This window comes from Neopsephotus bourkii, unplaced genomic scaffold (assembly GCF_033783945.1).
Source record: "Neopsephotus bourkii isolate Nb327-2 ecotype Australia unplaced genomic scaffold, CSIRO-AGI_Nbou_v1 NB_1634, whole genome shotgun sequence".
Taxonomy (NCBI): Eukaryota; Metazoa; Chordata; class Aves; order Psittaciformes; family Psittacidae; genus Neopsephotus; species Neopsephotus bourkii.
In genome coordinates, this window is record NW_026902109.1 from 5,566,653 (window position 1) to 5,593,045 (window position 26,393).

The window sequence follows — 26,393 nt, forward strand, 5'->3', positions numbered from 1 at the left end:
ACTATGTAGTTTGAGGTGCAAACTCCTTGCCTGCCTCAGGAAAAACCTACTTTTGTGGAATATCATATACCAAGACCTTTCTATCATTTGGAGATTTTTCTTCCCCATTTTGTACTAATGCCAGAAATGTACTCCAGCTTCTGAAGGACACAGAAATGTGCAGAATGCTAGAAAAGTTCCTATGAAGAACCTGCCAAAGATGAAACCTTGGTTTAAATCCCACAAAGGGACCAGTATTCAGAGTCCTCACATGGGGCAACTTCAGAAAGCAATCACCAAAGCTTTGAAGCACCAAAGATGGAGCAAGGCTAAGGGAAAATAGAACAAAGCCCTAAAGCAACAGGCTTGTGAAAATCTGTTAGAAGCCCATGATACACCTCTGTTTTGAGACTGTTTCATTCACATCACTGCGACATTTTTTTTATGTTCTATACTAGAAACATAAACTTTTTAACTGATCATTCATTTTCATACCTCACAGCTTATGCTCAGTCAATAAATGGTCTTATAATTCTAAATTCACACAATAAAATTGTTAGTTCAATGTAACCTGTTACAAAATAAGTTACAACTAAAATTAGGCTAGAAAACCCACAGACAGCACTCAATGAAGGACATACCCTGACTTCCTAATTTGGAAGGGGCTCTACTCGGTGCTGTCAGTGGCAACATTATTTCTCAAAACACCGATTCAGGGTATCTAAAGAAGCTCCTAGAGATACAACCTTTCAGATGCATTTCAAATTGCATACCTTTTCTAACTTCCACATTAGCTACTTTACAATATAACCACATAGTTACATAAGTAGAGTTTCCATAAGTAGGGTTTCCATAGACACTTTCTTTTCTCACTCCATGCAAATAATGAGTCTGCCATCTCCCTGTCATAAGATGTTTGCCCTATAAAAAATTTCTCCCCTCCTACGTCCTAAAGCACTAGCATAAACTAAAGCAATTTGTGATGAGAATCCAACCTATTGACATTTCCAAGTTCAAGTTACAATGGCCTAATTTCTTCTCCTTTATTCTCTTTCACGGACACCCCCTTGTCGTGGGGAAAGAGTTTGCGTGCCCTTGTGAAGTTGGGAGCTATGCTGGTGGTGGCTTATGCTTCTGGTAGGGCGTCCTATGGCAGTCAGGTCTCAAATGAAGGGTCAGACAAAGCGCGTCCATGGGCAGGATGGGCTCACTAGCCTTCGGGCAACCATCCTAGGAGAAGGACAACTCCAACTTCAAACCCGGGCAGATGGAGCTCGTATAGCCCTGTAAGGCCATCCATCTAAGAGAAGAATACTCTAATCAAACCTTCGACCTGAGGACTTCGCTGTCACCGTCCAAGCTCGCTAGGCCCTGGCAGATAAACCTCAGGTGTAAAGGGTGAGGCCAGTTATGCGCACGCTGTGCCTCACCTAAAATAAATCCACTGCAAAGGCCCAAAGGGTTTACCCACACTTGCAAAGCCCTGTAGCGACAGGTGAGGGATGAAGCGGCAGGTGATAAGGCGCACTAGAAGTTGCAGACCCAACCCTGAATGCAGGCGGTTCAGGACATTGGTCGCTCAAGTCTAACCCAGGAGATGACAGTCTTGTTCGGCAGCATCCTGAATGACCAAGCAGCCTTTTTTCAAGGAGAGTACTGCTTGCTCCATATGGAGAGAGGCCTAGAAAAGGTGGCCTAACCAAAGCTCATCTCCCCCTCCACCTGGTTGGCTAGCCGCAGCCAAGGGGCATCTTCTGTTGTGGTCAATTAAAGACAAAGAGACAAAGGCATACACCTGCTTCCAAAGGTGTGTCCAGATTGACACTCGCATGTTGGAACATCAGAACCATGCTTGATACAGTGAACAGTGGGCGTCCTGAGCACTGTTCTGCACTAATTGCCCACAGATTGTCACAACTTAACATCGATATCGCTGCTCTCAGTGAAGTTCGCCTTCATGAGGAAGGTAGCCTCAAAGAACATGGTGCTGGCTATACCCTCTACTGGTCAGGCAAACCCAAAACTGAAAGTCATCTTTCTGGAGTCGGCTTCATGATTAAGAACTCCATCATCTCTAAACTTGAAAATTTGCCAACAGGTCATTCCGATCGTATTATCTCCTTATGTCTTCCACTACACAATAAGCAAAATGTTGTTCTTTTCAGCATAGATGCTCCAACTCTGCAAGCTGACCCTGCAGAAAAAGAAAAATTCTACTCTGACCTGCATCACCTCACTCAAAAGGTTCCTATAGAAAATAAGGAAGATAAGAAGATAAGTGTAGGGGAGAGGGACCTGGGGGTCCTGGTGGACGACAGGGTGACCATGAGCCGACACTGTGCCCTTGTGGCCAAGAAGGCCAATGGCATCCTGGGGTGTATTAGAAGGGAGGTGGTTAGTAGGTCGAGAGAGGTCCTCCTTCACTTCTACTCTGCCCTGGTGAGACCTCATCTGGAATACTGTGTCCAGTTCTGGGCCCCTCAGTTTAAAAAGGACAGGGACCTGCTGGAGAGAGTCCAGCGCAGGGCAACTAAGATGATTAAGGGAGTGGAGCATCTCCCTTATGAGGAAAGACTGAGGGAGCTGGGTCTCTATAGTTTGGAGAAGAGGAGATTGAGGGGTGACCTTATTAGTGTATATAAATATATAAAGGGGGAGTGTCACGAGGATGGAGCCAGGCTCTTCTCAGTGGCAAACAATGAAAGGACAAGGGGTAATGGGTACAAATTGGAACACAAGAGGTTCCACTTAAACCTGAGAAGAAACTTCTTCTCAGTGAGGGTGACGGAACACTGGAACAGGCTGCCCAGGGAGGTTGTGGAATCTCCTTCTTTGGAGACATTCAAGACCCGCCTGGACACGTTCCTGTGTAACCTTATCTAGGTGTTCCTGCTCCGGCAGGGGGATTGGACTAGATGATCTTTTGAGGTCCCTTCCAATCTCTAACATACTGTGATACTGTGATACTGTGATACTGTGATAAGATCATAATCCCTGGTGACTTCAACGCCCGAGTATGAAAGAACTTTGAAGCCTGGAAAGGAGTACTAGGCAAGCACGGTGTTGGCAGCTGCAATGATAACGGTCACCTCTTACTAGAGTTCTGTGCAGAGCAACAGCTTACCATCACCAACACTATCTTCCAGCAGAAAGACAGCTGGAAGACAACCTGGATGCATCCTCGATCTAAACATTGGCACCTTATTATGTTTTAGTGCGCAAGAGAAATATTCGTTAAGTCTGCTAGACCAGAGTGATGCCTAGTGCAGAATGCCAAACAGACCACCGACAAAGAGATAGACAACAGAATAGCAAAGGCATATAGAGCCTTCAGAAAATTCCATAAAAGAGTCTGGTGTAATAAACACCTGAAGAAAAGTACAAAGATCAGTGTCTATAGAGCCATTGTATTGTTTGCTGTTTTATACGGGTCTGAATCATGGGTCATCTACCGTCATCACCTGCGACTCCTCGAACGCTTTCATCAGCGCTGCCTCCGTACAATTCTAAACATCCATTGGACTGACTATGTGTCTAATGTCACTGTCCTCGAACAGGCAGGGGTCACAAGCATAAAGGCCATATTGCTGAAATTGCAGCTGTGCTGGGCAGGGCACGTCTCTAGGATGAAGGATCACCGCCTCCCCAAGATCGTGAACTTGCCACCGGTAGCCGCAAGAGAGTTGTCCCAAAGAAGAGATATAAGGACTCCCTGAAACGATACCTTAAGCCTTGGCCATATTGACTACCATCAGTGGTAGTGGAAAATTGATGACCCAGGCAATCACAGACCAGGCAGTCTCACCCCTGTGCCTGGCAAAAGCTTCAAGAAGATTCTCCTGGAAGGCATGCTAAGGCACATGAAAAACAACAAGGTGCTTGGTGACAGCCAGCATGGCTTCACTAAGGGGAAATCCTGCCTGACCAATTTGGTGGCCTTCTATGATGGGGCTACAGAACTGATGGACAGCGGTAAAGCAGTTGATGTCATCTACCTGGACTTGTGTAAAGCGTTCGACACTGTCCCACATGACATCCTTGTCTCTAAATTGGAGAGACATCAATTTGATGAATGGACCACTCGGTGGACAAAGAACTGGCTGGATGGCCGCACACAAAGAGTTGTGGTCAATGGCTCAATGTCCGGGTGGAGACCCGTTACGAGTGGTGTTCCTCAGGGATCAGTGTTGGGACCAGTCTTGTTTAACATCTTTGTCGCTGACATGGACAGTGGAATTGAGTGCGCCCTCAGCAAGTTTTCCGTTGACACCAAGCTGTGTGGCTCGGTTGGTATGCTGGAGGGAAGGAATGCCATCCAGAGGAACCTTGACACGCTTGTGAGGTGGGCTGATGCCAACCTCATGAAGTTTAACCATGACAAGTGCAAGGTCCTACACCTGGTTCAGAGCAATCCCAGGCACAGCTACAGGCTGGGCAAAGAAGAGATTCAGAGCAGCCCTGCGGAGAAGTACTTGGGGGTGTTGGTCGATGAGAAAATGAACATGAGCCGGCAGCGTGCGCTTCATGCCCAGAAAGCCAACCGTATCCTGGGCTGCATCAAAAGGAGTGTGACCAGCAGGTCGAAGGAGGTGATCCTGCCCCTTTATTCTGCTCTCGTGAGACCTCACTCCAAGTATTGTGTACAGTTCTGGTGTCCTCAACATAAAAAGGACATGGATCTCTTGGAACAAGTCCAGAGGAGGGCCACAAGAATGATCAGGGGACTGGAGCACCTCCCATATGAAGATCGGCTGAGAAAGTTGGGGCTGTTCAGCCTGGAGAAGAGAAGGCTGCATGGAGACCGCATAGCAGCCTTCAGTATCTGAATGGGGGCTATAAGGATGCTGGGGATGAACTATTCATTAAGGACTATAGTGATAGGACAAGGAGTAATGACTTCAATCTTAAACAGGGGAATTTTAGATTGGATATAAGGAGGAAATTCTTTCCTGTTAGAGTAGTGAGCCACTGGAATAGGTTGTCCAGGGAGGCTGTGAATGCTTCATCCCTGGCAGTGTTCAAGGCCGGGTTGGACAAGGCCTTGGGTAATATGGTTTAGAGCGAGGTGTCCCTGCCCATAGCAGGGGGGTTGGAACTTGATGATCTTAAGGTCCTTTCCAACCCTAAATATTCTATGATTCTATGACCCTGGCCTCCAATCGGGAGACTTGGAGGCACACCATACATAATGCCGTCAACTCCTTTGAGAGCTCACAAAAAACTAGTCTTGAGGAGAAAAGACAACGCAGAAAGAATCGCACCCCACCTGTACTACCCAAGGAGACCTTTTGCTGTGCTTTTTGTAGCCAGTTTTGCCTATCCCACATTGGCCTTCTTAGTTATCAGCGTGCTTGTAGTAAGCGTGGGTAAAGCCCTTCCCAAATCTTCGTTCGCGAAATCAAGCCATGATTCATCCAGGTAACATATCAGAAGCCATTAGCTGATGAACACATACACACACACAAAATAACAACAAACCAGACCTAAACATTTTTCCAGGCCCAACTCCCAATACAAAACGTAACAATATAAGGTCAGATTCAAAACATCCATGATGAGTAGCGTTTAACAATATGGGGGATTTTGACATTTAATTTGGTACCATTATTCTGTCTATATACATAAAAAAATGCACAGTATATTTGGAACTGTCTGAAAAGTTATATTATTATAGAGCCATAGTATCACAGAATAGTTAGTGTTGGAAAGGTCCTTAAGATCATCTAGTTCCAACCTCCCTGCCACAGGCAGGGACACCTCGCACTAAAACATGTCACCCAAGACTCAATCCAACCTGGCCTTGATGACTGCCAGGGATGAAGCATTCACAACTTCCTTGAGCAACTCATTCCAATGCCTCACCACCCTCACAATAACGAACTTCTTTTTTATATCCAGTCCAAACTTCCCCTGTTTAAGTTTGAACCCATTACCCCTTGTCCTACCACTCTCGTCTAAAAAAAGTATTTTATTTCTATTAACTCACCCAGCTCACAGGAGCACTGCATTACTGGAGTTCCAGCGCTTTTCAGACATTCACTGAGTTAAAGATAACTAAGCGTCCTGGAAATATTTTCATATTTCCTTCATGCCTGGGGGGGGACAGAAGAGAAAGCACGTTGCTGAGCAGGCAAGTGATGATATGAGGAATATGAAAGACAAAGAGCTAGCTAACATACTTTCTCTATTTTAATCTGTTTACTTGCCTTTGTTACTAGATCAGCAGGGCCTCAACATAAGTTAGTGTTGTTTTCTGGTTTTAATTCATTAACCTTTACAGCCAAACATCCCACAACAACAAGCCACCATTCCATAGACTTAATAAAAAATACATGGGATAATTCTGCCAAATCAGTTTTCTGACTTTTCTTAATGTATGTTACAAATGTCATCTTCACCATTTCTTAGACAGATGGATGTACAGGAACTTAGAGAAGCCAAGTTGCACACATATTCCTACTTCAATGGCTGTTACTCAACACATCTAACCCATATCCATTTTACTTCAAGATCGTCTATTTTTAACTGCCTACAAAGGTGTTCAATGCACTTGAAATTTCAGATTCTTTCAGTTTTTATGAAAGAGGGAAGAGAAGGGATATTTTCATTCAGAAAAATATTAACATTGTACCTCACAAACACTAGTGCAGTATGTAATACTTCCACTATGCTCTTGGAGCAGAGTTCCTTTCAAAAATCTTCGCTCCCATGATGAAAAACATTGTACGTACTTGGTATGTAACAATCCAGCCACTGACTTGAATGACTCAAGAATTATAACCACCCTTTTCTCATCTTCCTTATCCCAAGTATGGGGCTATACGTCAACCCTGCAATAAGACCATTTATTTGGAACTTTTACGTTGTGTCTATACTATCCATACCTCCAAATATGTATGTGCATGTGTGCATATTGCTACAATACATGGTTAAACCAGAGCACTATAACCATCACAGCTAAAGCTCTTAGAGGAACAGGGAACTTTTGGAGTGGGATTTTTGTTTAGAGAGCAGGTTAACTGACCTCATTTCTCATACAAAAAGTAGAGGAAAAACAGCCTTAGAATTTTATGTATATCTATCAACAAAGCTATAACCACCTTCATGAAACACATTCTGTCAAATTGGCTTCCTTTGAAGTAATCACTATTCTGAAAACACTGCACTGGGATCCAGCAGTGTGAAACTATAGAGCGATGTTGAAGTAAGTTTTATGCCCGAGTATTGATGTACATTAAGGAACCATCTGGCTGTCTTTGGAGTGTGTGGAAAGAAGCAGGTTAAGCTATTGGACAGAAACATCAATGCAGTATGCTGGAATGGTTTGAAGCTAAAAGCATTTGGTAATGTAACCACTTGATATTCAGGAGACTGAGCTCACATATAGGTGGAACAGAATAAAACAAATATGAATCAAGCTGTTAAGCTTTGAATTTGTTCCCCTTATGGTAGAACAATATCGAAACTTTCTAGTGGCAATTATAAATGTTTATCCTGAAACATATTATTTAGTATTTCAAACACCTATTTTTAAAACATTTGGACAATTAAACTACACCAGATTCCTGCAATGCCAGTTGTTTTAGCAACAATTAGATCTCATAGACAACACTGCCAGGGGGATGCACTCGGAAACCAGAGGTACAAGATCCTATGATGCCCAGTACTACTAGATGTTTCCAAAGATGACTTAGAAAGATGCATAGTGGTTTATAGTGGAAATTTAAGGTAAGTATACTGTAATATTTTAAGAAGCAGAAGTCTGAATATAAGCATCTCTAAACACGCTAAAGCAGCAGGTTTGCCGATGACACCAAGCTGCGTGGTTCAGTTGATATGCTGGAGGGAAGGAATGCCATCCAGAGGGACCTTGCCACGCTTGTGAGGTGGGCTGATGCCAGCCTCATGAAGTTTGACCATGCCAAGTGCAAGGTCCTACACCTGGTTCAGAGCAATCCCAGGCACAGCTACAGGCTGGGCAAAGAAGAGATTCAGAGCAGCCCTGCGGAGAAGGACTTGGGGGTGTTGGTTGATGAGAAAATGAGCATGAGCCAGCTTCAGTGTGCACTTGCAGCCCAGAAAGCCAACCGTATCCTGGGCTGCATCAAAAGGAGTGTGACCAGCAGGTCGAAGGAGGTGATCCTGCCCCTCTACTCTGCTCTCGTGAGACCTCACTTGGAGTATTGTGTACAGTTCTGGTGTCCTCAACATAAAAAGGACATGGATCTGTTGGAAGAAGTCCAGAGAAGGGCCACGAGGATGATCAGGGGACTGGAGCACCTCCCGTATGAAGACAGGCTAAGAAAGTTGGGGCTGTTCAGCCTGGAGAAGAGAAGTCTGCATGAAGACCTCATAGCAGCCTTCCAGTATCTGAAGGGGGCCTACAGGGATGCTGGGGATGGACTCTTCATTAGAGACTGTAGTGATAGAACAAGGGGTAATGGGTTAAAACTTAAACAGGGGAAGTTTAGATTGGATATAAGGAGGAAATTCATTCCTGTTAGGGTGGTGAGCCACTGGAATAGGTTGCTCAGGGAGGCTGGGAAAGCTCCATCCCTGGCAGTGTTCGAGGTCAGGTTGGATGAGGCCTTGGGTGATATGGTTTAGAGTGAGGTGTCCCTGCCCATGGCAAGGGGGTTGGAACTAGATGATCTTAAGGTCCTTTCCAACCCTAACTATTCTATGATTCTATGATTCTAAGTTTTCTTTAGCATGCAACACTTGCATATATCATGGTGCTTCAACAGATTTCCTTACAGTATAGACAGGTGGGCACAACTCAGTTAAAAAATGAAATGAAAAACTGAGCTCTTATAGCCTTCCTTTCCCAAGACAGACTGGTATATATCACTCATATGTTGAACCAACTACTGCAATTAGACATTTCCATTGTCTCTGTGGTCCTCAGTGTACCTTTATATCCTCATAGAAGACTCTTTATTACAAGATCCCATAAGGCAGTTCTTTTTTGCTACATACTCAATTTTTTCTAATACTTGTCTTTTTATTTATTTATTTCTTCTGTAACTTTTTGAAAGCATGTTCATGGTTCCTATTTGGAAAGTACCAGCATATAGTTGATGCAGCCAATTCTCTTTGTTTCTCCACTCCTCCAGCCTAAAACTATTTATCTAAATGTCTTTCCTAGAAAAAGCAGTAAGTATACCTGATTATTGTGTGAACTCACCTAGAATTTTTATGGAAATTGTACTTGCTGCCTTTTTGATTAATCAAGAAAAATCACTTACCATCTTCTCCTTCGCCCTCAACTACTGTGACAGAAGGCAATGGTCATGTTCTGTTCACTCAGTTAAGGACATTGCTTGAAAGACACACACTGAGATGTCTACAGACACTCATTGAAACATGCCTTCTTTATATACAGGCAAAATCAGAAACTGCAGAGTTATCCTTCATCTTAAATAGGTTTGAAGATGAACAGATACAGAACTTTAACACATGCTCTCAGTATCCTCATCCACAGTTTCCACAGCAGCTATTATTCCCTCACCCACCAGCTAAGATGGGGTGGGATAAAATATTACATGCGTAGGTGGAGTAATGTAAGATTTCTTCTTTTCTAACCATTATGAAGCAAATATCTTAGGACTTACTCTTGTTGTCTTTGCTAGCACAGCAGTGCGATTTTCCAGAATTCAGGGCCAACAGATTCTATTTGCTTTTAGTAAGCAGATTCAGTTAAATATTTTCCCCAGTCTTATGCATTAGCATGCTATGATAGGAGAACCTTCAAAACCAGCATAATATTAATTTTGTAGCAGAAACAAAGCCTTTTCATAGGACTACAGACTGGGTTTTTTAGGTAAACAATTGGCTGCAGATGTCTTATCCCCTCAGGGTACCACAGACATGTCAGAAAATGCTTGTAGTCTGATGTAATTTAAACATCTAGGAGAAGCTCCCCAAAACTTTTTGGTTTGCCATATCTTTGGGCATTTTCTTGACTTGGTATTGTCTATTAACAACACTCAAATATTTACTAGACAGCAGCTTACACTGAACATTATTTCCTCACACTTTATTTGGTACCTCATTGCCAATGAGTAAAACTAATACTCATTAAGTAAACTAGGACAGTACGGAGTTTTCTTAAATTATAAAATAGCTCCCAATACTTCAGTATATTTTGAGGTCTCCTACTGAGCAGGGTATTCAATAAAAAAACATATGCATACACAGATGTAGTGTTTTAAACCCAGCCCATAACTCACAACCATGCAGCTGCTCACTCACTCCTCCTCTTATTGCCCCCAGACTCATGGAGGAATGGGGAGGAGAATAAAAAAAAAAAACATAAACCCCATGGGTTGAGATAAGAACACTCCAATAACTAAAGAATAATACAAAACTACTACTAGTAGTAATAATGATAAGGGAAATAACAAGGGGAAGGAATATGAACTAAAAGGCGAAAGGGAAAAAAAAATAAACACAAGTGATGCACAATACAATTGCTCACCACCTGCTGACCGATACCCAGCCCAACCCAAACAGTGATCTGGGTCTTCCAGGTGACCTACCCCAGTTTATATACTGGGCATGATGTGCTGTGGTATAGAATACCCCTTTGGCTAGTTTGGCTCAGGTGTCCTGTCTCTGATTCCTCCTGGCTTCTTGTGCCCCTCCTCACTTGCAGAGTATGAGAGACTAAAAAGTCCTTGAACGGGGTAAGCACTACTTAGCAACAACTAAAACATTGGTGTGTTATAAGCGCTGTTCTCAGACTAAAGTCAAAAACATAGCACTGCACTGGCTACTAAGAAGGAGAAAAACAACTGCTACAGCTGAACCCAGGAGAACAGATTAAGTTGGTGTGACACAGAAACATTTCAGTAACTCATAAATACCCCAGTGAATAAACATGCATGTCTTAAAAAAATGTTTAACACTGCATTATTACCCTAAGATAACTACTGTATTACAGAAATCAGAGTCTTCAGAGCGTTCACATGACAAATACACTGAGAGGCCTCTGATACCATAGGAAGTGATCAGTTTCTCTAATGTTTAGCACAGCAAGGACTACAAACTTCTGTACTTGTGCTCAAAGTTAATTTGCTGTAGAACTGGAGTCTGAGAGGAAAAGGAGAAGCTAATTAATATAAATTACAGAAGCAAGTGACAAGACTGTTGGATTCTTACACCTGCAAGGTGAAACAGGCATCCTGAACCAAAGAAAGTAAATAAAAAATGAAAGACAACCTGAATTCATAGATTCCTCTGATGCAAATGCTTAAAAAAAAAAAAAAAAGACAATCTGATAAACTTGACTATTGAGGGATGCCTTCAGCTTGAGGGATGCAAGCAAATACATGTAAAGTAAGCTTTGTCACACTCCAGGACAGGAGAAAGCCATACATGACCAAGCAATAGCAAAAAGCTAGCCCAATGGACCATGTTTCATAATCCTGCCTCCTGCCCTGTGCTGAGTATATTCATTTAGTTATAAACAATTCGTCTTCAACTCAGACCAGGTGGAAAATGAGCTTTTTATTTGTCCACAGTGTACTATCTACACATATGCACATGACAGAACTGCGCAGGTAGTGGGTAATAGCCAGCAAGCATGAACTGCTTATTGACTCAATGTTCATTTTCTCTGTATTTCTTGATGCCCTAAATAAATACTACATGTTGTGAAAGGTGGCTGGGTAACTTTGTCATTATCACCAAATGATATCAGAACTTGAGATACTAACTAAAGCTGTTACTTCACTGCAAAAGAACATAAACAGTCACAGTGGGAAAGCAGAGGGATATACACTATTGCCCCAGAAGAGGGAAATCCCTTAAGCTTTTAGTCAGCTCCTAAGGGTGGCACCATTACAATGGTGTTCACAGTAAAAGAGCCCATTCACACTCCTCTGTAGTTCCTCTGATTAATTTAAACTTAACTTCCACTGATTAATTGAAATTAATTTAACATTAAAATGTTAACATTTGAGAAGTAAGGAGTGATTTGCTCGCAGCAAGATCACTTCTCTCTAACAACCCAGGTCTCAACACAACCATTCTGATCTTTCTTTACTAGCTGTTTGCATTATATGCCACTATAAAAATATTTTTTCTCACAAGTTCAATCAGAAAATAAAAGATACCTCAAAAGGGTAGGAAAATGATATAAATTAATAATCCCAAACATAAACCTGAAGTTTTCAGTTACAAAGTTATTTTTCTGTTCTTTTAGAATTTTGATAAAATCAAAGTAATCACTGATTTTTTTAACTCATGCTATTGAATTAATACATTCTTAAAACAGTAGTACTTGAATTTGCATTAGCACTCAAATTATTCTTATTAAATACTTAAGCCACACACTGATATTATTATCCCTAATGATATTTTAAAATATCCACCAAAAAAAGTTCTGTTTGACCAACAGCATGGGCAGTATGTAAGGATGCATTCAAATCCTACCAAGAAGCAGCTAATCCTGGGGATCTCAGAAAATGACTAGTGTGGAAGCAGCAAATCCTGGTTCTGAACAGCAGAATGCATGTTCTTTATGCTAATAGCTCCCTTCTACTGGAGACAGCACTGCAAAAACACTATTCACATTCATGTTTGTGTTTGGTTGTGCCTTTCTAAGCACAGACAGCACATAGAATTTGGACCTAGAAAGCCTTTAGAGCAGATTCAAGTGTTGGAAAGCTCAGAAATATTTTGTCAACTCCACTCCTTGAATCATCACAAGAGCTTTGGGCACAGCCTGTATTTACCCTAACTACCCTTCTACCCTTCCGTATCTGTAGCCCAATTCCAGCTTTGCAGTAACATGCACTTGCCAGCTCCTCTTGTGGGCAAACATCTCTTCTTTGCCCAGGCATAAAGGAAATAAAAAGGAGTGGGGAAACCCTCAAAGAGTAAGCTGGGACATTCACTAGGTATGTAGCTTCAGAGACAGTCTGCTTTCACAGCAAGTGTTGCAGACATATTTCTTCTTCCTGTTGTTGTGCTGACTAATAAAAGCACTCTGAGCTCTTTTTATTTCAACTCATGCAGTGGTTGTCAGGCAAATTATTTTCAGATAGCACAGGTGAACTTCACTTGAAAAAAGCAAAGCTGTCATAAGAACCCTAGGGACTGCAAGGACAGGAAACTAGAAAGAAAAGAAACCACCTACCACACACACAGAAAAAAAAACACCCAAACCCACACTCAAACAAAATAAACAGATGAACTAGATAAAAATCAGGTGAACTAATCACTGGTTTTCTGTCAGTCACACCTCTACCAACCATAAGTACAGGTAAATCCAAAGGTTCAATTAATAGGCTGTATTAAATGTATTCAAGCCTAGTATATTGATGGGATGCCTTATTATTCTGAAATTGTAACAGCACTAACTCAGAAAAATCTCTATGCTTTCAGCTGATAACGGTCAATACATTGCCAATTCACACTACCACATTTTAATTAAATTATTGTAAATATACTAAAAACTCCATTACTTGATGGCATTTCAATTTTAGCTTTTTAATTCTCAGACTCATGAAAGTAAGCTTGGAAAACAGTGCCATCTAATGCTAAAGAGCATAAAAGTAGGAGATTACTGTAATAACTTTAAAATAGAATGTACCAATTTTTTTTACACTGATTTTCCAGACAATTTTGTAATATTCAACAGTAGTTTAAACAAAAATTTAAAATGCATTTATCAAGTGACATAATCAATTTGGAAAACAGCACTGCTAGTTCAGAAATATATTTTATGAGAGTAAGAAAATCTAACTGAAGTGATTGAGAAGTACTGGAATTGCAGATTCCTAAACTACTGCATTACCTTCACATTGTTTGAGAGCACTAGGGAACCTAAGGATCTGTTTCCAATTAGACCTATTCTTGATCAGTAAAGTAAAATGACAAATAACATTGCTTGCAACTCATGATATTGAACTTTAAAGGTGCAGAATATGATTGTTATTAGACAATTAATTAAAAAAAAAAAAAGGAAAAAAAAAGAATTGCAGTGTGAAGACTACTCCATAGTGTTCTGGTCAGGTTTGTGCAGTATCTGCTTTTACATGCTCTCCTGCCAAAATTCCTGATGCAGGAAAAGCAAAATGAGCAAGATCCTCATCTACAGAGAAACAAACATAAGAAACATGCATTTTCTAGACATCTATCATCTTCGAGTAGTCTGGAGTGACAGCTTTCCTCTTAAGACATTTTGCCGAACAGCTTCATGAAGATATTTCTTACAGAACAATGTAAAGACTCTAAAGACTGAATGAAGCAAAGATAGCATAGCAATGACAAAACTGGAAAGTTCTTTGCAAATTTAATGAGTATGAGAAGCCAAGGAAAGCTTTCCCTTTCTAATTTCAAGTAGTTCACACACTAAAATCCAGTCCAGAACACTGGAGAAATTCAGTCTGCGGATGAAGCACTCCATAGGCAGATAGGAAAAGCCTCACGCTCACAGGTCCTCGTCCTTATGAGAGACTTCAACCACCCTGACATCTGTTGGAATGATGGTACGGCCTGGCACAAGCAATCCAGGAGGTTCCTCGATTGTGTGGAAGACAACTTCTTTCTGCAAGTAATAGAGGAACCAACAAGGAGAGGTGCCATGCTTGACCTTGTGCTCACCAACAGGGAAGGGCTCGTCGGAAATGTGGCACTCCAGGGCAACCTTGGATGCAGCGACCACGAGATGGTTGAATTTGAGATCCTTAGGACAGTGAGAAGAGCATGCAGCAAGCTCACTGCCCTAGACTTCAAAAAAGCAGACTTCAGCCTCTTCAGGAACCTGCTTAGTAAGGTTCCATGGGATATAGCCCTAGAGGGCAGGGGGGCTCAAGACGCTTGGTTGGTCTTCAAGGATAACCTGCTACAAGCTCAGGAGTGTTGCATCCCAACTAGAAGACAGTGCAGCAGGAGGGCCAGGAGACCTCCTTGGATGGATAAGGAGCTCCTCAGGAAAATTCAAATGGAAAAAGAGCTTTATAGAAAGTGGAAGCAAGGACAAGCGGCTTGGGAAGAGTACAGGGATGTTGTCCGGGAAGCTAGAGACCAGGTTAGGAAAGCTAAGGCCCAGTTAGAATTAAACTTGGCTAGGGATATTAAGGATAACAGGAAGGGATTCTACAGGTACATAGCAAATAAAAAACAGATTAGGGAGAACGTAGGCCCCCTCAGGAAGCTCTCGGGTGAACTAGCTACACAGGATTTGGAGAAGGCTGAGGTTCTGAATGACTTCTTTGCCTCGGTCTTCTCTAGCAAAGGCTCTGACCGCACCACCCAAGTCTTGGAAGGCAGATGCAGGGACTGTGAGAATGGAGACCTTGGGCCCACTGTAGGAGAGGAATTGGTTCGAGACCATCTTAAAAATCTGAATGTGCACAAGTCCATGGGTCCTGATGAAATCCATCCGCGGGTCCTGAAGGAGCTGGCAAATGAAGTTGCTAAGCCACTGGCCATTATATTTGAAAAATCGTGGCAGTCAGGTGAAGTTCCCGATGACTGGAAAACGGGAAATATAACCCCCATTTTCAAGAAGGGGAAAATGGATGACCCGGGCAATTACAGACCAGTCGGTCTCACCTCTGTGCCTGGCAAAATCTTCAAGAAGATTCTCCTGGAAGGCATGCTAAGGCACATGAAAAACAACAAGGTGCTTGGTGACAGCCAGCATGGCTTCACTAAGGGGAAATTCTGCCTGACCAATCTGGTGGCCTTCTATGATGGGGTTACAGAACTGATGGACAGCGGTAAAGCAGTTGATGTCATCTACCTGGACTTGTGTAAAGCATTCGACACTGTCCCACACGACATCCTTGTCTCTAAATTGGAGAGACACCAATTTGATGAATGGACCACTCGGTGGATAAAGAACTGGCTGGATGGCCGCACACAAAGAGTTGTGGTCAATGGCTCAATGTCCGGGTGGAAACCCGTTACGAGTGGTGTCCCTCAGGGATCGGTATTGGGACCAGTCTTGTTTAACATCTTCATCGCTGACATGGACAGTGGAATTGAGTGCGCCCTCAGCAAGTTTGCCGATGACACCAAGCTGTGTGGCTCGGTTGATACGCTGGAGGGAAGGAATGCCATCCAGAGGGACCTTGACACGCTTGTGAGGTGGGCTGATGCCAACCTCATGAAGTTTAACCATGACAAGTGCAAGGTTCTACACCTGGGTTGGAGCAATCCCAGGCACAGCTACAGGCTGGGCAAAGAAGAGATTCAGAGCAGCCCTGCAGAGAAGGACTTGGGGGTGTTGGTCGATGAGAAAATGAACATGAGCCAGCTTCAGTGTGCACTTGCAGCCCAGAAAGCCAACCATATCCTGGGCTGCATCAAAAGGAGTGTGACCAGCAGGTTGAAGGAGGTGATCCTGCCCCTCTACTCTGCTCTCGTGAGACCTCACTTGGAGTATTGTGTACAGTTCTGGTGTCATCAACGTAAAAAGGAATGGAACTGTTGGAACAAGTCCAGAGGAGGGCCACGAGAATGATCAGGGGATTGGAGCACCTCCCATATGAAGACAGGCTGAGAAAGTTGGGGCTGTTCAGCCTGGAGAAGAGAAGGCTGCGTGGAGACCTCACAGCAGCCTTCCAGTATCTGAAGGGGGCATGTAGGAATGCTGGGGAGGGACACTTCATTAGGGACTGTAGTGGTAGGACAAGGGGTAATGGGTTAAAACTTAAACAGGGGAAGTTTAGATTGGATATAAGGAGGAAATTTTTTCCTGTTAGGGTAGTGAGGCACTGGCATAGGTTGTCCAGGGAGGTTGTGAATTGTTCATCCCTGGCAGTGTTCGAGGCTAGGTTGGACGAGGCCTTGGGTAATATGGTTTAGAGCAAGGTGTCCCTGCCCATGGCAGGGGCGTTGAAACTTGATGATCTTAAGGTCCTTTCCAACCCTAACTATTCTATGATTCTATGATTCTATGTGTTAATGTGCAATGTATTTATTTAAATTACATGCACAGAGCATTTGAATGAATTTTCAGCCAGTGAAATTTTAACTCATTGTCCCATTTCCGATACTGATGAAAACCACATTTCACTTAAAAAACAAACACTTTTCAAAAAGATGTTCATATCACGCACTTGTGCTAGCTAACTTTCCTGCCCAGTCATGAAAACATCCAGGGTTCTCTCCATTGATACCACAACCTTTTGCTTTTAATCTTTTGATTTGTTATTGTATACAACGGTATTGTTTTCCAAGCTGATCTGGTGAGATATTTATTTTTTTCATACATCTTTCATTAAAATTCCCCAAATGTCACCTCTGCCTTTTTCAGTATTTATTACAGGACTAACACACACAAACAAACAAACAAACAAATAAAATGGAGATACCTTTCTATGACCACAGCCACTGCTCCATAACCCTGTTATGCTCTATGCTATTACACTGAAATGCTAATAGCTTCACACAACATTATCTTACTTGAGAATTAGTCCTATAATTTTCAGCAGGCCTGCTAAGGAGATCAAGAATGCATGTGGATCAAGAAGTTTCATTCTTTGTTTCTCTCAACTGCCATGGAATGCAGTGTTACATTAATTAGCTGTGTGGGGCTTGACTGATGTACATTTTCTTTATTGAAGGAAACACCCCCCTGGCTTTAATCCTTTTATTTCTTCCTTTTTTTTTTAAATATACTCTAAATATCACACTGCATTAGAGTGTCATTATCACAACATCAAGGCCTTCGGGTTTGGTTCTAACTTAATTTTAATCAAATTCTCTCACACACACAAAACCACAGATAATAAGGAACAACCATTTTGGAGGCTCAATGCAAGTGCTGGCCATCGAAATCAAACAGCTGTTAGAAGCATCATGGAAAAGCAGACATGGCTTAACAGTGGCTCAAAAGCAAGAAGACATTCTTCAGAAAACTGAAGGTTTGTCCAGAGGAAATAAAAGGGTTCATAAATTGTGGCAGACCAGATGTAAGAACACAGGCAAGGAAAAAGGACACAGGAATTGTTTTAGGATCAGCTTATAAGAATCATAAACTCTAGTAACATATCTTTTTTCAAAGATCAGGAACAGAATACCTGTCTAGGAATCTGCAGAAGCAATTACTGTTCAAGGTATAGAAGGAGTGCTTGAAGAAGATAAGGTTATTGCATTACTTTTTTATTATTATTATTATTACTTTTTACTGTAGGGCACCTTAAAGAGATTCTATTACTGGATTCCCCTGTACTGTAAGGCCTACAAAAGGGTTTCCCCCTCCCGCAAATCAAAAGGCTGCTGGAAGACACTGTAATAAGACAAAATAGCTTCTACTCAGAACACTCTAAACAGTAACAAGTCACTGTCAAGACTGTGTTTACCTATGATCTTCTGGACAAAACCTACAATGATATAACTGAGCAGTTAATTGTACTGTGAAATCTCTTGCTTAAAAGTGCCTGACTGCCGGAAGTCTAGAAGGTCACACATAGACACCTATTTGAAAAACTACAGATCAGTAGATCTGATGTCCGCAGATGGAGAACTAGTAGAAACTATAGTAAAGAGAATTTGTGATCATGTGGATGTGTGACACACTGGGAAAGGGTCAACATGGATTGTGTAAAAGCAAGTGACACCTCACAAACCTATGGGAATTCTCTGAAATAGTCAGCAATCACATAGTGAAAGACTCAACTGACAATCTTCCAAAGTAAGTTGTCTTAGCAGTGCTCTGGGTTTAGCAGTAGCAGTCATTTTTCTCTTTCTTGGTAACTGGTGCAGTGCTGTGTTTTGACTTTCAGGCTGGGAACAGAGCTGATAACAATGATGTTGTAGCTTGGCCAAGGACTTTGTGAGCCTCATGCTCTGCCAGGGAGGAGGGAAGCCAGGAGGAAGCAGAGACAGGACACCTGACCCAAACTGACCAAAGAGGTATTCCATACCACAGCACATCATGCCCAGGAGGTAACAGAGAGTTACCCTGAAGGGCAGAGTGACTGCAGGGTTGGAGGAGGTATGGGTTGGTGCTTGGTCAGGCTGGGGGGCGAGTTATTGGTCGGCTGGTGATGAGGTGTTGTATTCTCTCCCCTTGCTATTTCCTTTATCATTATTATTATTGGTGGTAGCAGTAGTGATTTGTGTTATACCTTAGTTACTAAACTCTTCTTATCTCAACCCGTGGGAGCTGCATTCTTTCTGATTCTCCTCTCCGTCCCTCCAGGAGTAGGGGGAAGGCAAAAAGTGGAGGGGAAGTGGGTGAACAAGCTGTCTGGCTGGGGTTAAACCACGACAAGTAGGAAGAAGACTAGAAGGAGCCATTTTCATAACTAGATAACTAGTTGCCATTCATAAGCAGTTATAAGTAAAAAAAAAAAAAAAAAAAGAAAAACAACAACAAAAAAAAAACCACGAAAATCCAGAACCCCACAAACAGTAAACTGCAGTGGAAGAAAAAGGTTCTTCCAAGTTTTTCTTTCTTTTAATTATAGTCCAGTAATTTAACAGTGATTCTGACAGAGTTCTTACCATTCCAAATACTAATCTTCTAGCAATGGTCCTTTTTACTGATACCTCAGGGTCTTTCAAAATGAACTTCCTTCACCTTTTTTCATGTATGCAAAAGAGCTTGGTTTATTTGCAGGGAAAGATCTAACTTTCTCCTAACAGTTCCAAACAAAGCTGTCCAAATGTAAGAGCAAACATTCTTGCTCTATTTTCCCAAACACAATTATTAACAGAAGCAACTAAGAAAGATTCAATCCTGTTTTAAACTTCCTCACTAGTCTGTGCATGGATGGATAAAGAAATGTCTGCCACCATGAGCCAGCAGAATATATGCAGCTTTCCCCATGCAAGATAATGAACTAGTCATAAGACAGGGATTTTCACCAAAGTCACCACAGAAAAACACAAGTAGGGAAGAGGAAAATATTTTGGTTTCTCTCTCAAATATTCTGTGATGGCTTGCCTGAACAAATTAGTGATGGTGTTAACCAACATATGTTTATTTTCCTCCCTATCATATAAATTGAATAACCATAGGTATAATGTTTGGTTTAGTTCCCATGAAGCATCTACGTAATGATGAATGTAATGGCTTTAACAGTTCTACAGCAAAGGCAGCTTTACTTTACTCACTGCTTATACAATGTGTACTTAATACATGAATAGATTTTTGCAATATAAAGAAAAATACATTAACATTGTGAACTTTAGTATAAGTTCAATACATTAGAAGATGTATAAAAATTTGCTTTCCTTTCTGTAAGAAAAATTAGTATAAATTATCCTGGTGACTCCTGGCAATTTTAAAATGGATCACCTCTAATACAGCAGGTTCCATTATGACTCATTAGAGCAAGAGTGTTTTGGTGATGTATGTCACAATATACAGGGTTTCTGATGAGGCAGACAGTACACTAATGTAATGCATTCCAGGGATTTAGCAGGAAAAAAAAAAAATCCACTTTTGTTCTCTTTAAATTAATATACATGGTTATATTCTATGCTTGATTCACCCCTGCTGACATCAGAATTTATAAACCCACTTATCCAACATTGTCATGGTAGCAGGAAAGGATAAGGACCATGTCCAGCAAACACATAACCTGCATGTTTCTTTTCCAATGGTACGATTGTTACAGATCAACACATGTGACGCAAGTGCACATTACATTCCCAAACCTACTCACGTATGCATGCTACAGCCACTTGAAAGAAGAACCAGGAGGTTAAAGCATTCTAATACTGCAAACTGGAAAAAAAAGGAAAGATATCAGAAGGTATTTATCAGCTTGCATCTCTAATGCTTCCTTTAAGATCTATCCTGAATAGATGATTCAACTTCAGGAACAAGGAATAAGCGAAAGTTGAAGAGAATGGAATTTCAGACTCTGCTCTGTTGCTTTCTCAGATAAAAGGAAAAGGAAGCCCTGAATTTTACTACAGTACAATTTTCTTTCATAAGCCTTTCACAACCTGGTAATAGTCAAATAAAACATGTTCTGGGTTAGTGTAATTGATATCATCCACTGCAGTCAAAAGCAAGATTGCAAGTCCTCAGAACACAAAAGGCTCTGTAAATAATAAGCATCCTGATATATCTCTGCTTGATGCAGTCACATGATATTCAAGATATTTGGTCATCTGTATTCAGTTCTTTGCAGCATTATTCCTTTGCTGCATCTTAATGTCCCATTCTAGAACCACATTGTTTGTTTCACCCAGTGAATGGCTGTCCCACAGCTGCTCTAGATTCAGAGTGGGCTCAGTATTCTTTAGTATTTCATTTAGGTTGGAGTGGTGTAACCAAGCAAAATTAGATGCAGATTAAAAGTGGGAGGCACAAGGGATTAGGATCATTAGCCTGCATCTCCCAGTGTACCTCAGCAACTAACTCATACATTCCTAAAAGCAGCTTTCCTGCAATTACGTAACACAATATATGGGATGCAGATGTTAGTCTCGCCCATCAAGTCCCATCGCAGATAAGAAGCTGAAGCACTGCTTGTAGCTGAGAAATGAGCACCTCTCCTCAGTAAAACACTAAGTGCAGATCTGCCCTTATCACATCTGCCTGCATGAGCACAACACACCCCATCCCGTGACACAGACAGCATCCCCTCATTCATGTCACAGCAGCCTGTCTCCAACTATCCCCCAAAGCCATCAGATTCACTTTTATAATTATATGAACATGAGCAAAGTATAATTCTATATAAATTACAGTAAATTTGCTCATCCTATTTGGAAGTCCCTATGGTTAGCTAAGGCACAAATACTGACACATCTGATACCATGGGACATTAAAAATTTATTCTTTTTGATTATTACACTTTATCTGTCAAATTTACATTATTAAGCAAGTGTAACACAACTGTCTTCTAGATGCTCATCTAGTACATTGTTCTCACTATCTGATGCAGCTATTAGGATAAACTAAAAATGGTCATTGTAAATCAGTAATGGAGCAATTGGCCATGGAGAAATTCACATGTCACACTGCACTGATTTCCTACCCACAATAGACAGCTTTTTCAGAAGCTAATTCTAATTTAAATCATTACAAGATTGCACTGTCTTGGAGAATTGTAATGAAAAGCAGTTCCTGTGCTCCAGTTTCTGCACGGAAGTAACAAGAGAACAAGTAACAAGAGAACAGCACAGCTGATGTAGATGACTAAGGCGAACGTTGACTCTCAAGATAAAATGAAAAGTGTTTATGACTTTTTAGGGATTAAGACATCTAAAGAGGAAAACAAAATAAAAGTAATGAATGTGTAACAGGAAGATGATCCTATACTTTTGTCGTGATTTAAGCCCAGCCAGCAACCTGGAATGATGCAGCTGCCCGCCCACTCCCCCCATTCTCCACCCCCCTTCCAAAGGGACGGGGAAGAGAATCAGAAGAAGGTAACTCCCACGAGCTGAGATAAGAACAGTCCAGTAACTAAGGTATAACACAAACCACTGCTGCTACCACCAGTAATAGTAATGATAAGGGAAATAACAAGGGAAGAGAATACAACTGCTCACCACCCACTGACCGATACCCAGCCTGACCCAAGCAGTGATCTAACCCTTCCGGGTAACTGCCCCCAGTTTATATACTGGGCATGACATGCTGTGGTACAGAATACCTCTTTGGCTAGTTTGGGTCAGATGTCCTGTCTCTGCGTCCTCCTGGCTTCCCTTCCTCCTTGGCAGAGTATGAGACTCAGAAAGTCCTTGGTCAGAGTAAACATTACTGAGCAACAACTGAAAACATCAGTATTATCAGCGCTGTTCCCAGGCTGAAAGTCAAAACCACAGCACTGCACAGCTACTAAGAAGGAGAAAAATTACTGCTACTTCTGAACCCTGGACAACTGTTCAGTTGAAACACTAGGATTAGAGCACCTGGTGTTCTACTCAAGTAAAACTATTTCCATACCATTCTTCCTCTTGCATTTCAGGTGACGTGAACAGAGATTATTCTATTTTAGTAATGCACTGGGACTCATTGAATGATCCTACGGCAGCACAGACCAATACTGAATCAACACCAAGGTGCCTTCCTTTCTCAGATTAAGTATTCCCGGTAATTCAGAACACCATTATCCAGGCTGTACTGTGAGTGCTCAGCATCTCCTCTGCCCTACGTTGCCAGTTACCTGTCCTCCTTGCCATTTTGCGAGAAAGACATTTATTTCTACTTCATTTCACAAACCCCATGCCCTCAACTATAACAGTCATTGCTTTGCAAATAATTTGCAAACGATTTGTAGGATCAACATGTCATCTTAATATAACTACCAATCAGAAAATGAAACACAGTTTTACTACTTTTACATACTGCTGAAGTGATTAGGTTGTATCTCAGACCATTATATCAGTAATGATTCATTTCCAGTCAGAAAAGCACCTAACACTTTCAACAGGAATTACGCTCAGTAGTAACAATGAAGTTTGAACCTAGTCTGAAGCTTTTCATGCTTTGGGCCTCATTGCTTTGAGCCCTGACTTAAACATTAGTAGGTCTCATACAGAAATACTGTGAGGGAGTAGACAGAGATCATTAACTCAGCTTCACAGTACTACCTCCAGTTTCTTTGTTCTTCTCATCAGGATCCATAAAAAGAAGTTGATCCAAGAATTAAATTTGTTCCATGATAACAGATAAGTACCTGCAAACAAAACTGAGGTTTATGTTGGTGCTGTCTCCACAACAATCTTGGAGAATAAACTGCTCAGTGTGGTCATGAAAACACCAGTGTCACTTCCTCCTTCTTCAAAAGATGCAGTTATTCCTAAAATATCTGTCAGTCAAAACTGGCCAGCCAGACAGCCTGAGCTGTTCTAAGAGAATTGCAACACTCAGACATAGTTTTATCTTGTGCATTACACTTCTGCAAAAGTTTTTGCTTTCTTTAGACTCTTCACAGGTCTGCAGCCTGCAGCTAGAGTTCCTTCTATTCCTTTACTGAAAGAAAAGCCAGTTCAAAGTTCTTCTTCTCTGTGCCTGCATCCTCATGCTGTTAGCCACAGAACAAACTGATCATAGTGAAATACTTGCCTATTTTGGAACTAGACCAGTTCACTGATAAAATTTATCAGGCACACTCATAAATTATGTGATATTTACACAAGCAAAGGAGGACAACCACCGTAACATCAAAATCTTTTCAACAGCCTTCCACTTCATTGCAGTAAGAACCAACTTCAAACTGTAAATGAACCTACCTTATACTGTGAATACCTCCTGACCCATGCAGCAATAACAAATATAGCGTTACATTTTCATTACATATCCCCACCATTTTTTACTGTTGAAAGTAAGCATCAAGCTTAAGGAAAAGGTAATTTATTACATAACACAGTGCAATGAAGTTGGAACGAAAGGCGTTCAGACTCTGCACCCTCCCAGGGACGGTCAGGCACTGCAACAGGTTACACAGAGAGATTCTGCTGCCTGCATCCTATTAGCACTAAGTTGGACTGAGCCCTCTGGAAGTACCTCACAACCAGAGTTATCCTATGACCTTATGATGCAACAAAACCAAATGTATTTCTTTTTATGGAATGTTTGCTCTCTATTTCTGCATGTACAACCTTTTATTCTGTCATAATCATTGATGCTTTGATTGTGTTGACATAATTAAAACAACTATTTGCAGAAAAGCAAATGAATTCACAGAATGGTTGGAATACAGCTTCTGGGGACAAATATGTCATCTATAATAAGGAGGAAGAAAATGAGAAGCAGAGTCTGGACTAGCAATGTATTCAGAGAAATATATTAGAAATGTAAGTATCTATGCCCACTTGTCGCGCATCATTTACATAGCGGCAGAAAAAACACCAGTCTTGATTTTCCACCAAAGCATTTTCTACATTGCCAGTTAACCAGGGGTGGAGTGAGGGAAGAGAGGAAGAAAGATTTCAGGTAAATCTGATGGAAATAAATCTGCAGACTTCATACTGAACTGAGTAATATTTTTTCTGTAAACAACATCAGTAAAAGTGAAGAAAAGAGCAAGAGAATAGTTGGTTTTCATTATTATTTAGACTGAAGCAGTTAAGTGAGCGAAGAAAGGGAGACAGGTCTTTACTTAACATTTCCTCGCTCAATTGCAAGTGGAATTAATAAATTACAACCCTCCCAGCAGCCTCCTGTTTTCCCTTCTCAATACACTACTCAAGAGTTTAAAGGTCTTTCTACAGACTGGTATGCTGCCCTTGCCGTTTTCAGGGCATGTTTTGCAAGAAACCCTTGCTCACTCAGCTGAGTAAAAGCCTCACCATGTTCACTGACCTGACATGGACAAATCTTAAACTATGGGACCAGCTATCCTGAAGAAGTACCACGAATACATATTCAGCAAAGCCAGGGTGTGACAAGTAGCACACATCACATAACATCTCCTTTCAGATGCCAGGAAGAAAAAGAACTAGTAATAAGTCTTACTTTAGATGCACCTTCTGCTACCAAGTGCTCTACAAACATAGCTGGTTTTACCATCTCAAGATGGAAAGAGACAAAAATGAACCAGCATTTCAAGCAAATGGTTGTGACATATCCTTGACATCGGAGGTCCTAAACCAGCAGTCTACTTAATTACTTTTGTTGCAGAGGGACGTTGCTTGTCTAGAATTAAACACAGAGTGGGAATATTGCCTTGTTCCCTGATAGTTTCCCCTCAATTCTATGTTTAAGGTGAGGTATTTCCCTCATCTATATCTCCCACTTTAAAAGCAAGGAGGAAGGGGAGAAGCGAATGGGAAAAAAAAAATATATCCATCTTCGAATTTGAGAACTCAGGCATTTTTACAGCTAAATTGCATATTCTGGACTGGAACTGTCTGAGACTGTGACAGCTCAAAAGAAACATCATCATATAACACCTAGTGGAGACCCACTGACCTCTTTGTTTCACTAGTATCACCACCTAAAGTACTTGAGCATGCCCCCAGATCCTCTTTAAAAAGACTGCTAGCCTCAGGCAGAAACGAATTTGTTGTTCCTCCTGCTTTTGCTTCATTCAACCCTACATAGCTAAGCTAGCACCAAGGTCTGCAGGGTCAAGAAAAAAAAAAAAAACAAACAAAAAACCAACTGTGCTATTATTCTGGAAATACCCCTTTCAAAAGTTGTTTCTTACATTTATTTCAAAGACTCTACTTTGCTCCAGGGCTGTAAGCAGTCAGGCAGATGCTCACAAAGAAAGACAGACCTGAAGGATGATGTCAGGAAACCACCATCAAACCAAAAGAATGCTCAATGAATGAGTATGGCTCAAAAAATGCCCCGGGGGACTTGAAAACATTTTTTCAGTGACTCAGTAAATCTAATATAGCTTCATCATTCATGATCCTGATTCAGGTTTATCACATGGCAGATCATTTTAGCAAAAGAGATTCACTGCAAAAAACGACCAATTATGCAGCTGGTTTGTAAACTGATTCTAGTAGCAACAGCAAAATATTTTGCT

The 26,393-nt window shown here is 41.4% G+C and overlaps 1 long non-coding RNA gene across 1 annotated transcript in view; it reads right to left on the minus strand.

The window, feature by feature from the left end:
- The window catches only part of LOC133223390 (uncharacterized), a 119,933-nt gene that overhangs the window by 13,800 nt on the left and 79,740 nt on the right, over positions 1-26,393 (minus strand). Inside the window, exon 2 of the long non-coding RNA XR_009728553.1 lies at positions 5,966-6,071. This is a non-coding gene — a long non-coding RNA (uncharacterized LOC133223390). The remainder of the gene's footprint in view (positions 1-5,965; positions 6,072-26,393) is intronic.